This window comes from Microcebus murinus, chromosome 7 (assembly GCF_040939455.1).
Source record: "Microcebus murinus isolate Inina chromosome 7, M.murinus_Inina_mat1.0, whole genome shotgun sequence".
NCBI lineage: Eukaryota > Metazoa > Chordata > Mammalia > Primates > Cheirogaleidae > Microcebus > Microcebus murinus.
In genome coordinates this window covers 1,874,769-1,889,122 of record NC_134110.1, presented here as the reverse complement: position 1 = coordinate 1,889,122, position 14,354 = coordinate 1,874,769, and positions in this window count along the sequence as shown.

Sequence of the window (14,354 nt, the reverse complement as noted above, 5' to 3'; positions counted from 1 at the left end):
TTAAATTTTTAATCACTACATTCTTCAATGGGTCACTTTTGATATAATTTGTTGTAAATTGGCCTTATAAATACATCACCATAATTTTATGGTTTTAAAATCAGCTTTATCAAGGCAGCATTCCCATACGATAAAACACATTCATTTTCACCAGTGTAGTTTGATGAGTTTTGACAAGTGTACGCTTTCATGCAACCACCACCATAAGCAAGATGCAGAATGATTCCTTCATCCCAAAAAGTTCCCAGGGTTGTCGGCCTCTTGGCAATCAAGCCCTCCCAACCCCCTGATTACTGTCAGCATAGATCAGTTTTGACACAGTCATGCAAGAATGCAAATCACAACTGGTAGAACGCAAATGACATGGGAAACTTGGGGCCTGTTAGCTGACTGATAGCTGATACAAACTTACCAGCGCAGTTCTTGGAGCGCCTATCCGCCCGCTACGATGTAATCACTGAGATTGCAAAAATGGAATTTTAAAATCATAGTTAACATTACATTTCACATTTATGAAACATATGCGAATATGATTGTTTCGTCATATTTATCTCTAAAAACGCCAAACCACGCATGGGTCACTTGACATACCATGAACAAGGTGTATACATTTTGAAAAATGTAACTCTAGGAGGCACTTTGATTTAAAAAGTCAATGGCATCGACCCCTCTAATGAAATGCTTGATGACGCCCAGGCCGGGGGCCGCAGCACGGGTACGTATATACGTCTTTTTCTGTCGAGAAGCCGTAACGCTCACCACAAAGGTGCCAAGGTGGTTTGAGCATCGAGCGGGTGTTAGTGTTAGTACAATTAACCTCAAGCTTCAGTGTAGTTAACACCATCTCTTCCAGGCACTTGCCTGGACTCTGACCCCAGAGCGTGTGACTCAGTAGGTGGCAGGGCCCAAGGATCGGGATCCTAAACAAACACCCCAGGTGGTTCTGATGCGAGTGGCCCACTGACCTCACACTGAGAAATGCCACCACAGGTCATTGTCAAGACCTCTCTGTCTGAAAAATCGGGTCTCATGGAATTCAGCCACAACTGGACGTCCTTTATCTGATGTAAGATGGCAGAGCTTCTGACAGGCGTTTCCTCACCTGAGGTGACATTGAGCTCCCTGACCTTCAAAGTCCTTTTCCATTTTAAGGATCTGTCCGTTGCCTGTCACAAGGCTTGAGAGCGCTCCTTACCCCGGACCACTGCTGTGCCTGGAAAGAAATGAGGTGACACATGGAGGCACTGCTGTCCTCCCCAGGAACAATCTGTCACTCGGCAGTGCCAGAACAAGAGGGACAAGAGAGCGAGAAACAGGAGGGGTGAGGGTTGCTGCTCAGGACAGCAATGACGGCAGAGGATTCTCTCTCCGACACCCCAGCATCCAGGTGGAAGCCGAGGGCACGGCCGGATGACGGGCTGCCCGCTACCATCCCCAGAGAGAGTCCGGCTCTGAGCCCGTGAAGTCATGGAAGCTTCCGGAAATGCACGATCAGAGACGGCGTCCGCGTGCTGTCACGAGGAGGCTGCCCTTCACGCAAGCAGCTCGCGTCACCCTTAGCTCTGGAAATGGCCCACACAGAATACACCACAAATAATGACAGGGGCTCTCCAGCAAGGGGGCCCTTCGAGAAAAGCCAAGACAAATGGGAAATACGGTATTATGGAAGTTTGCGGTTTGCTGCATAAGAAGTCTGAACTAATCTCAGATGAGCTGTCTTCTAGAAAACACCCACAGTGAGCAGAAAGGATCAAGGGCATTCAACCCTTCCCCACAATCGTGCCCTCAGGATGTTCCATTTGAAAAATACTCCTTGTAGTCAGCATACTCTTTGAACAAAGCACATTGAATTTAAATTTAAAGTTAACAAAATAATAATGAAGGATATTCTGAACAATAACAGTCGATACTCTGAAATTACGTTACTTTTGTTTGTTCTGTCTTTTATATTACATTATTTTTCCACTTTGATTTTTTAAAAAAATATCTCCAAGTAATTCATGCACATAATATAAAAAGTCAAATACTCACACCTGTAATCCTTTTGGGAGGCAAAGGCAGGAGGATCATTTGAGGCCAGGAGTTCAAGACCAGCCTGGGCAACATAGCAAGACCAGCTGTACCAAAAAGAAAAAAGAAAAAGAAAAATTAGCCGGGCGTGGTGAGTGCCTATAGTCCCAGCTACTTGGGAGGCTGAGGCAGGGGGATCGCTTGAGCCCACGAGTTTGAGGTTGCCGTGAGCTGTGATCATGTTGCAATAGAGCAAGACCCTGTCTAAAAAAAAAAAAAAAAAGGCAAATAGTATCACAAGGTTTATAAACAAAAAAAAGACTGCAATCCCTTGGCCTCCCTTTTGCTACTCCCCAGGATAGTTAACACAAAGAAAATTTTACCTTCGGCAGCCATGGGGTTAGGGATTAGGGGTAGGGGCTCCTGAGCAGGTCTGAGTGAGTTCAAGTGCCCATTCCTGAGCAGGTCACTGCAGTCAGGTGGCTGGTCACAGCGATGGGCTTGCGCCAGTCAGAGTCCACCCTGGACCTGGAGGAAGGCCAGTCTCCGTCACTTCTCACAGCAGCCGTGCAACGATGGCCGTGGTGGAAGGGACACTGGACAGACCCCTGTGCTCCCGGCCACACTGTCCCCAGCCCCCTTCGCTGGGAGCAGTGGCAGACCGAGTAATACCCTCCAAAGATGTCCAGGTCCTAATTAATCCCTGGAACCTGTGAATGTGGCCTTGTATGGCAAAGTGACCTCGCAGGTGTAATTACATTAAAGATTTTGAGATGGGGAGATTATCCTGGATTATCAAGGCTTCCTTAGGAGGGAGGCAGAGGGAGACTTGACACCGAAGAGCAAGTCCAGGTGGGGTTTGAAGGAAGAGGCCTCGCTGCTGCCTTTGGAGGTGGAGGAAGGGGCCACAGGGCAGGGAACGGCAGGCGTGTGGCTCTCAAGGCTGGAAAAGGTCAGAAAAGGCCCTCTCTGGAGTCGTGGGATGAATCAGTGTCTTGCACGGTGCACTGTGCAAGCTGGCGTCACCTTCCGGATGGCTGTGAATGGAACATGTCCTGCCACATTTCAGTTAAGAAGGTGTGTTTCTGTTCCTCACAGAAATCATTGATTTCTGAGCTGTTCCTCCGAGTTGGCTTTTAGTCCTGGATGCTCGTAGTAGATATTAACAGTGACTGCAGAACCGAGTTTAGCCACGAGATGGAGACGTTATCCTAGTCTTGGAAGGCACGCCAGCTCCTGGAATTTCTGCACTTAGAATTTCAGCCGGAGCCCATTCTACTAAGGGAAGTATCCCAAGGATGGAAAAACAAGCACCACATGCACTCACCAGCAAACTGGTCTTAACTGATCAGCACCTAAGTGGACACATAGGGATAACATTTATCGGGTGTGGGGCGGGTGGGAGGGCGGATGGGCACACACATACATAATGAGTGAGATGCACACCATCTGGGGGATGGACACGCCTGACGCTCTGACTCGAGATGGAGGGGTAGCAAGGGCAACATATGTAACCTAAACATTTGTACCCCCAGAATATGCAGAAATAAAAAAAATATTTCAGAATGAAATACCTCAATTACTTTCCAGTCCTGCCTCTGACCTCATGTACAGGATAGAAAACCTGAGTTCCAGAGAGGTCACGGGATTAGTTCTCAAAGGAATCAAACCTAGAACCCTGTTTCCTAATTCCCATTCTGGCGTTATTCACAAGAGCATCACTTTTGTTTCGTGTCTTCTCTGATATGTTATTTATCTTGCATTCTGTGAACACATTTTTTAATGTGAATGTTTTGTTTTTGTCTTCTCTTGCCTTCCATCTCCTCCCATTGTTATGTAATATACCATGCAGAGAACTTACTTAAAATCATTCCATAGTGCTACCTACATTGGGCTAAGCCTTGCTATCCTCATGAGAGAAGGAGAAAACTCAATTTAAACAACTAGCATCCATCTGTAGCTACCACTGAACGCTGAGCTGGGTGCTTGGGGTATTTGGACGAATCAGACATGGTCTCTGTCTTCAAGGAGCTCTGAGCTACAGGGAGGAGGAGGAGAAGCAAATGAGATGATTTCTGTAAGGGAAGTGCACTGCTCTTCCTACCAGCAGGGAGGAGGTGGATGTCACATCCAACCAGAGGCCTGGGAGATTCATGGGGAAAACATCACATTTGGACTAGACCCTGAATGTGGACAGGTGAAATATAGGCCAGAAATAGGGTGAAAAGCACTTAGAGCATCACCAGGACTCTGAGAGTCACCCTTGATTTGCACGACAATGTGCAATTTACTGAACAGCTGAAAGACGCCGGGGCGGAGCCCTGCATCTGACCAATCCCTGGGAATACTCGGAGCCTCTGCTTACTACTTGGCTTCCCCCCATATCACAGAGAAGCGAAAGCACAGCCAGGACCTTTGCCGGCGGAAGGCAGGTGCAGAGAGCCTGGCTACCTTCTTACGCAATGAGGCAAATTTGTTTGCAGGCTAAACTCTGCTAGAGAGCATTATGAAAGCGTTACAGTTGCGCTGAGAAGAAGCTCTGAAGAAGTCTTTCCGGTTGACCCAAGATGTTCTTCAAGTCGTTGCTACTAGAATCAGAGTGTTAGAGAAACATCCGTCTGTGGGGCCTCAGACTCTACTGCGCTGAGGAATTGGAGCAGCCCGTACTCCCACGCGGACGGGACTGGCAGTGAGGAGCAGCTTCCGGGTGTCCTGTGTGCTCCAGCGTGAGATCTCGCTGGAGGGAGCGAGAGGACTAACAGGTGCGGTGTGTCTCCAGGCAGACAGGAGCCTGGATTGCCTGGCTAGGGCAGGGCCAGGTGAAGCGGATAAGCCCAAAGCAGGGCCAGACTGATTCAGGAGTCAAGACTGGATTTGGAGAAATTCAAACCAAGTGGTTTCTTGTGGGATGAAGGTGGCCGCGCCATTCAGTCTCTTCAGCAAGCCGTCTCAGCACCTCCTGGACATGCCCCTGGACAGCACGGGGTACGGGCTGAGAAGCGGGGCCTGGGAGCAGATGGCTGCAGAGGGACCGCTGCGAATGGCAGTGAGTCCCACGTATGCCCAGTTCCAGTGACTTCAGACACCAACTACCGGAGGTGGGCTCAACTTTATAAGCTAAGGCACGGTCCTCCACAAGGCTATGCAAACCACAGACACCAGCCACACGTTCAGGGGTTCACAGGCCCCTCTTTCTTCTGACAGCCAGCTACAAATTTGGGGGCTCCAATGACCCCCTGAGGTTCAAGAATTCACAAGAAGGACTCACAGAACTCAAGAAAGTGCTGTGAGTTGCAGTCTTACTATAGCAATAGGATACAACAGAGCCAGGCGAAGGGAGCAAGACACAGACAGGATGGGGTTGGGAGTCTCCAAAACAAATTTCCTGTTGTCGTATCCCCCTGGAGTCAGGAAATATCACCCTCCTGGCATATCAATAGGTGGCATTATGCAGAACATTACCAACCAGGGAAGCTCAACTGAGCTCTGGCGTCCCGAGTTTTTACTGGAGTTTCTCGACTCGGGCGTGACTGATGGGATCATGGTCATGTGGTTGAATTCAACCTCCGTCCCCGGCTGCTCCCTGGAGATGGAGCCGATATCGCCAGGCTCAAAGCCCCACTCTCTAATCACAGGCTGGGTCTTTCTGGCAGGGCCAGCCCCCGGCCTGAGTCATCCCTTTAGCACACACTGTCCAGTGTGGTCCCAGGTGCTCACCACGAATAACAAAGACAGTCCTCAGGGAAATTCCAAAGGTTTAGATGCCACCTCCCAGGAAGTGACACTACACATCGGTCAGAATAACAAGGATGGGGACCAGAGTTGGCTGTGGGAGGTGCCCGTTTTCAAATATATCACGGCTATAAGGGTAAGTGTGCATCACAACGTCAGAGAGTGGGACCTACAGAGGGTCCAGAGCCAGGACGGGGAAAGGGTGCTGATACAGGTGAAGTCCGGAAGTGGGAGAGGACAGTGGAGGAGAATCTGTCCTCTGGCTCCAGGGATGGGGATCCTTGGGCTCTTCCAAAAGCTGTCACCTTCTGTGTCCCTACGTGGCCCCCTGGGCTGTACCTCCCCGTTCTGGGTCCCCCGCTTCTCCTTTCAGGCTCACATGGAAACACGCCTGTGCGTCTACTCAGCCCAGATGGGGGAGCTCTTTGTTCTGTTCCTATGGCGTCGAGCTGAAGGCGGTAGGCAGAACCTTTCTCCACCTGCACGCTGACCCGGGCTAGGTCAGAAGGGCGTGGCCACTGTCCTCATCTTACCAGACAAAAGCCGGGGACAGGAGTTTGCTGAGTTGCCCTTGATGACAACTGCCCTAGAACTACAAGCTACAGGACGAGGGCGCACCTGGGAGACCTCGTTGCCACGGGCCGGCGCTCTGTTGCGAACCACGTAATCTTTGATGCTCCTGCACGCAAATCCCTGACGCAGCCCTGTGACAGCCCTCTCGATATGCCCGGGCTGGACAAGTCTCCTGTGACGCAGAGATGAAGGAGGTGTTCATGGAAAATGTGGCCTGAATATCCCAGGGATGTTCGCCGGGCAGTCGGAATTCTGACATGGCTTTGTAAGAGCTCTGTTCCAACAGAGGCTTGGTTTGTGTTGGCTCGTTATGTTCATCTGAAGGGGGCTTCTCATGATCCCTGTTTCCGGGAGCGAATGATCTCACCGAAATGAGTCAGCGCTGTGCTGCACCGCCTGTTTCTCTCCGCTCTGGGCAAGCAGACACCGCAGGCTAGCGTGGGAGACACTTGGCCAGACGCCCACCCATCTATCCGCTTCCGGGCCGGCAGACGGGGTAATCACATCTGCTTCATCTTCCATACAGTTTATAGAAAGCTCGTTAGGCAGCAGGAAAGAACAGAGGCCAGGAAAGGCGAGAGTACACGGAAAGGTTCGGGGGGCCACTGGGATTAGACAAAACCAGAAAGTTCTGCTTCACTTAGGACGTAGGAAAAGGAGCCAAACAAGGCTGTCATCCTCTCAGGGACTGTCATTCCTCGGGGCCGGTGTTCTTCAAGAGATTTTTATCACAAAACCGAGATGGGCCATCAATCATAGCAGCGAAGGCCGAGTAAATGCGTCATCGTGACACCGCATGCATCATGCGCCATCGCCCCGGCCTGCGGGAGACAGCACTGAGCTCGGCTGAGCTCGGCACCGCCAAGGCTGGCGTCTGGCTCGTGCCGAGTCCAGGGATGCCCCGGGAAGCTCTCCTCCAGGCAGCGACGAGAAACCCAGCTCACTTCTGTCCTGTGGTCCCGCCCTTTCAACCCACAACCCCCATGGCTACTTCCAAGAGGGACAAGACCAGCTCTTGACTGTCTCAGCCTGTGCAGGACACATTTCCTTGGGCTAACATGTCGTTGAAACTGGTCACAGGATCTGGTCGGACTGTGAAGGTGCTGGGAAGTACAATGTTCCCGTGTGTCCAGGAAGAAGAGGGCAGCCAGGTACAGGTGAACCCAGGTGGCCCTCCCTGGTTGCCTCGTTAGTGTCTTGATCATCTGGGTCGTATCAGAGCTACGCTCGCACGGTTCAAAGACGTCAGTGGCACGCGGGAGCCACCCAGTGAACGCGGGCTTTTGCCGTTATGACTTATTCTGTGTCATTAGGGTGAACATGTACTTTGTACAAAATAAATACCAGAGAAACAAAGAGGGGAGACGGTATCTGAAAAGGCAGCTTAATTATTTTTCATTTGTTTATTGGGATTTTTTTTTTTTTTTTGCTGCACTTAACATTACTGTATTTTTAAAATAACCTTTTATTTTAAAATAGTTTCAGATTACGGAAAAAATGTGAAGATAATACAAAGACTTCTTATAAACCCTTCACACCCAGTTTTTCCTCCTATTAATATTTTACGTTAGTATGGCACATTTGTCACGACTAATGAACCAATATTGACACGTTATTAATTAAAGCCTTACTTTATTCAGATTTCCTTAGCTTTTGCCTAACGTCCTTTTTCCTGCTTGAGGATCCCGCATCATTTCTCTTTAGAGTCCTCTTGGCTGTGACAGTTTCTCACCTGTTCCTTGTTCTGATGACCCTGCCAGCTCCGAGGAGCGCTGGTCTGGTGCATGGCAGGATGGCCCTCCAGTGGCATCTGCCCAGCCTGTTTCTTGTGATGGGACGTGGGTTACGAGTCTGGGGCGGAGGGCTGCAGAAGCCGAGGGTCGTGGCCATCACGCCAGGGGAGCTGGGGGCCAAGGGAAGGCTCCCCTTTGCCCCCCGAAGAGCTGCTGAAAATCACTGAGCAGATAAACCTGTTATTATTGATGTGCACACGGGGGTCTTCAGAACAAAGACCCAAAGACCCAGGGGAAATTGTCCGTTTTTATGCTTCGCCTCATTGACGTCTGAACAGCTGTGTAGAAATAAAATTGGACAAGAAGGGTTTGATCCCATGCTCGTAGACCGAGTGGGGAACCCAGCAGGGCCTGTCTAGAGTCTCCGTGGCCTCTCTGAGCAGCGTCCTTCCTTCTGGGTGTGGGCAGGGCCTCTCTGGAATGGGGGTCCATGACCCACAGTCAAACAAGGTGGGTCAGATAACTTCTTTATGGCCAGGTTTACACAGAAAGGTGAAGGGAAAATCAGAGTCGTATTTTGGGGTTTTGTGGCTGGCTTTGGGAGAAGGGGTTGTGCTCTCTATGGCCTGCTTTGGGGAAGAGGGATTCTAGATTTTATGGCCAGCTCAGGCGACAACAGGACTGAGAGACAGGGACAGGGGAAGGTCAGAGAAGAACTCTTGCTTCTGAGGCCTTCATTTGGGGACGCTGTTTTCTGAGTCCCGACAGCGCGTGCTGCCAGCACGACTCGCCACTGCTGATGTTAATTTTGATCACTTGGCTGAGGTCGTGCTTGTGAGATTTCTCTACTGTAAAGTTATTCCCTCCCCACCCCCCGTCAGTTTTTATACTCTGCTTTTTGGAAGGAAGTAATTTTGTGCAGCCCACATTTAAGGAATGGGGGAGTTATTGTCCACCTCTTTGAGGACAAAGTAACTGCATAAATTACCTGGAATTCCGCACTGAAAGTTTGTGCTCCTCCATTCATCTCTCCATCCATCCATCCATCACATGTCGCTTAACGATGGGGGCGTGCTCTGAGAAGGCTTTGTCAGGTGATTTAACCCCGTGGCCTGGACTGACGCAAAGCTAGACGGTGTAGCCTACTGCGCCGAGGGTGGACGGCACAGCCTGTGCCCCTCGGCGGCTGTCACTGCGTGTTGCTGTGCTGACACTGCGGGCACCTGTAGCACAGTGGCGAGTGTTTGTGCATGTAGACATCTAGAAAAGGTACAGTGAAAATACGGAATCATAGTCTCATGGGACCACCATCATATACGCGGTCTGTTGTTGACCGCGGTTAGCAGTCATCGTGAGGCACATGACCATATTTATATCAGTATGGATTCGTAGATATTTAATTTTTACTTTGGATTTTATTCCAATACTACTTTTTTGTTGATGTTCAAATTGTTCCAGCTTTGGCCCCTGGGAGCTCTTTCAGTTGGTTCCTGTGTTCTTTTGACTTACACCCTCAAAGTGGACCCTTTTTTTGAGTACTTTTTTACTTCCTGGCACTACAAGAAGCTCCAGGCTCACCTTGTATGTTTCTTGCCCCAGTCCTAGAAGAAGTAGATGATTTTTTTTTTTAATTGGAGAATGGGCACTGGAAACCAAGATGTGGGTGGCAGGTGTGCTCACTGCCACTTGGGTATGGCTCCTTCTAGGTGCGCGCACATGTGAGAGACAGCTATGAACATTATATATAGACATGTGTACGTGCGCCTCTGTGTGCACCTGTATTAGTCTAAACATGAGCTCGTACTGAGTCTCCAACTCGAACCCGCTACCCACAGCTCATGCCAGCCTCCCGCCCCGCTTGTCTGTAACTCCCCTCGACCAGTGAGACAGCTGGCTCCCACCGTCTTTCATCCACGTACTTCATTGTTCAATCCCGGTACGTGGAGAGCAATTTCAGAATTTTTAACCCATGGCTCTAAACAACTTCATCAACTGCAGGATTTTTTTGTTTTGTTTGTTTTCACAGCATTTCACAGCATTTAGTTTTGCAGCATCTACTCAATTCCAAAGGAACTTAAGTCAGCACCTTCCCCCACCCCACACCCATGGGTGAGGCTCTTTCCGTTCACTCACAATATGTTCAGATTCTTTTGTCTCTGGAATGCCCTGACTTCCCAAATATTTTCTTTACATCTGCATGTATTAAGGCTTCCTCTCTGTGCCAAAAAGTTCTATGGGTTTTGACAACTATGTATGGTCATGCATCCGCTATTACAGGGTCACACGGAACAGTTTCACTGCCCTAAAGAAACCTACTGTGCCCAGGGGATCTCTCCGCTAACCTGGCCCACAGCAACGCCCCTGGCGACCACAGATCTGTCACCATCCTCTGCGTGTTTGTCTTTTCCAGAATGTCATGTAAAATCATACAGTGTGCAGCCTTTCAAGACTGGCTTCTTTCTGGCATCCAGCTAGAGAGAACAAACAAAGAACCAAACCAACAAACAAAAGACTGGTTTCCCTCGCTCACCAGTGGGGGTTGGGATAAAAGGTTCTAAGATCCCCCGTGTAGCTAAGGACTCCCTGAGCCTATTGGGATGCCCAGAAGGAGGAAGGGGAGAAAGGAAGGGAGCAGTCACCGCAGGGAAGAGACGCCTGCACTCAGGGAACGGCATTGCGCCCAGCAGAGAGCTGGCTCCTCCACCAGGGCTTCAAACACAACCGCTGGACAGGGCCGAGACCCTTTCCTCCCTCTTCTCTGCTACTTCAGTAGCGTCTGGTGATGCCTCATCAAAAGCCTCTGTGTCCAAATCAATCTCCCGTGACCCCAGAAATCTTCCAGCAGGTGAGGCCAGGAAGGGGTCGGCTGGCGGAGCCCGGGTCTCAGCCTGGGCGACTGAGGCAGGAGGAGCCAGAGAAACAGAGATGCGGGAGGGAGGGGGTGTGGGGAGCCCGCTCTGCTTGGCCTTGCTGAGGTCAGCAGTTCAGGGGCGGTGGGTGAGGGATGACCTCAGGGGAGAATGCCAGACCTAGCAAACAGGAGAGAATGGCCTGGGGGGTGGGAGGCAGGCAAGTGGGGTGAGGCCACAGCAGTTTTCTACCTTGAATGCCGCATGCAACCCTCACTGTACTTTCAGACAGCAACTTACCTTTCAAGACTGAAACTAAGCAACAGCCCTCCCCTCCCTCCTTCTGCCCTTCCCCAGCTCCAGGCACCCACCCAACACAGCCGCTGTCTCCGCACTTCATTGCAATCCTTGCCTTGTCCGTCGTCCTCCCCAGGACCAAGCTGCTTTAGGGAAAGGATCAAGGATTTTGTTCATTTCACTCCCTAAGGAGGTGCACAAGGTCAGGCAGTGAACGCTTGATGAGAGAATGAACGAATGAGTGCACTAATTCATCCCTTTCTAGACAGTCGCACGTACTCCCTGTGTTGGCCACGCAGCTTTTCCCAGAACAGGCCAAGTTTGGGAATTCTGCCTGGGCCTTGATTTTAGCTTGAGTTGGAGGGCACGGAGCAGAAAGGCTGTGGACAGCAGAAGAGCAGTAGGAATGTTAAAGACGAGGATGGCAAGAGATTTCTGCAGAAAGCTGCAAGAAGAGAGAACAGAGGCGCCGGTTACACGGCTTTCAGGATAAACGAATCCTACATTTCAGCAAACAAAACCTTGTTTTTTCCTCCCACTTCTCTGTTGACTGCCGTCTCTATTTTATGGCCATTTGGAGATCATTTGAAGTCCATCCCATAATTGTTTTCTTGCTAAGCTTCCTTTACGCAGAAAAAAAATGATAATGCAGTTAGGATGCTTTCAGAAGTCCCAGAGGAAATTAATTTGTTTACAGGATTGTGTATCGTATGGCTAAACCAACAAAGAGAAACAGACGGTCCTTTCTCGGCTGAGCTGACCACTGCCGCCGCGTGGGGTCCCTGGGCAGGCGACGTGAGCGGGGGCCCAGGGAGCCCCAGCAGGGGCCTTCCAGACCCTGTCTCCGCTCTCAAAATTCCCTCCCTGTGCAGCTGTTCTCAGTCACAGCAGCCCCGCGCTCTGCTCTGGGATTTGATGTTTTTGTGGGGCCATGTGTGCGGCACAGATGGACACTTCTGCACATTGCCGCTGCCTCCCCGGATGTGTGTGGGGGGCAGTCTTCAGAAGAACAGCCCTCATGCAACTTTCTCTCCGCTCTGCAGCCACCCAAGCCGTCTGCCGGCACTGGGGTCTGACTCCTGAGCTCTCAGTCTGAGCTTTACGTTGGAAGTGACCCAGGTGGCACCTGAGGGTTGAAAACAGGGTCACGGAATTGAAACAAAATAGACTGAAATCAAAGACAGGCCAGTGGCATCTAGCAGGTGCACCATCATGTGAAGTTTCCAAGTGGCAGCGCACAATTGAACATTTTCATTCTGGGTAACATAGGCCAAGTCTGGATTACCACAGTTTCCAAATTAGCAGGGTGGAAATTTAATCAGAGCCTCTCATAACCAGTGACGGTTTGTCTTCGTTTTTTAATCTCATGAAGGATACCACTTAACAAATTCCGCCCTTCCTGCCGCGGGCCCGGCACCACATGTTCAAGCACACAGCGTGGCTCGCTGGGCCTGGGCAGGTGGTGGCCCCCATCGTGCCCGGCTGCAAGAAATCCAGACACCCTGCGTTGAATTCTGTGTACGCGCCCGCCTGCTGTTTGGGCTCGTTTATTAGAAGGCGGAAGATATCTTCAGACTTTTGTTTGTATTTGTATCTGGATTAGAGAGCACCGTAGTGTCTCTTTTGTGTACTTAATAAACACATTTGCAGTGTATTTGCAAATGCTCTACGTAGATCAGGCCAGTTCTCAAAAAAGTACTCATTTCAAAGCATGCTTAGCAAGCTTCCACCGTGCTTATGATAAAATAATGTAAATAATGATGATAGTAGTAATGGCTACCACATGTTTCATATGAAATACGAAATAAACTCAACCCATTCTAGCCATCTTCTAGCCATGGTGGGACTTAAATAACACTACGGTTATAGGCACAGCAATAAAATGCGGTTGTCGGTTTCTAGGCTCCTACTGTGCCCAGGCACTGTGCTAGGCCCATCACACACAGCACTGCTTACAGCAACCTTGCAAGGTTATTTCCACTTCGCAGGTAAGGAAACAAAAGCTCAGGAGTCCGTGATATCTCCGGAGCCGCCCAGCTAGCAAGCAGCAGAACTGGTATCTGATGGGCCCCCACCAGGACCCCCGCCAGTCTGTTCACTGCACCACACCAAGCAGACTGTTTTGGTTTATGAATTAGATTTCTAGAAGAAACAGAACAAGTGATAGACTCAATTTTTATTTATTCATCCACGTAAATTTTGTCTTTTTTAAAGAAAAAAAAATATAGTATGTAAACAGTCTTTTGTTTGTATTATTGTTTGTTTTCACCTCCATGCAAAAGTGCAGGGCTGTGCCAGGCAGACAAGCAAAGTGTAAGTGAGTACGCATTTAATATCCAGGAGGCATGAGTCCTATAAAGCGACAAGTACGGCAGGGAGCCAATGGGGGCTGGTGGCTTGCGCCTGTAGATAGGATGGCCAAAGAAACTCTCTGATGAGGCCATAGTTGAAAAGAGACTGGAAGGAGGAAAGGCAGGGGGCAACGGAACGTGTGGGGAAAGAGCATTTAAACCAGGGCACGAGACTCGTGCAAAGGCCCTGAGGCCACAGGCGCGGTGCATCTGGGCACGGCCAGCGTGGGCAGAGCAGAGCGAGCAGGAAGCAGACTGTGGAAGAGCTCAGGGAGGCGGCAAGGGGGCCAGCTCTCGTCCTGGTAGGTCTCGGTAAGGATTCGGCTTTCACTGTGACAGAGAGAAGGCACTGCAGGTTTTTGGGAGAGGACAGTGACCTGAGTTGACTTACATTTTTGCAAAGAACTTTCTGGCTGCTGAGAGAAGAATGGGGTGTGGTTGGGAGGCAAATGATCTTTGGAGCTTGTCGAAAGAAACGCAACCGTGACCAGGAGGCCAAGGGTCACTGGGATGACCCTTCCCCTCAGATCACGGGTTCTCGCTCCTCCGATGCAGGCTCGAGGACGAGTGGCCGATGTCAGCAACAGATACGCAGGGTGACGGCGGCGGTTGCACAACAGTGCGAAAGTTCTCCGTGTCTCTGAATCATACGCCTCGAAATGGTTGAATGTAAATTTACCTTATGGATATGTTGGGCCCCAGAAATGTATAGCCCGTGTGGGGGGGAGACGACCGCTCAAAAAGACTCAGAGTCCAGAGACTTGATGCAATAGCATGAGGTGGATTTATTTTTTAGTGCAGCGCAGGGG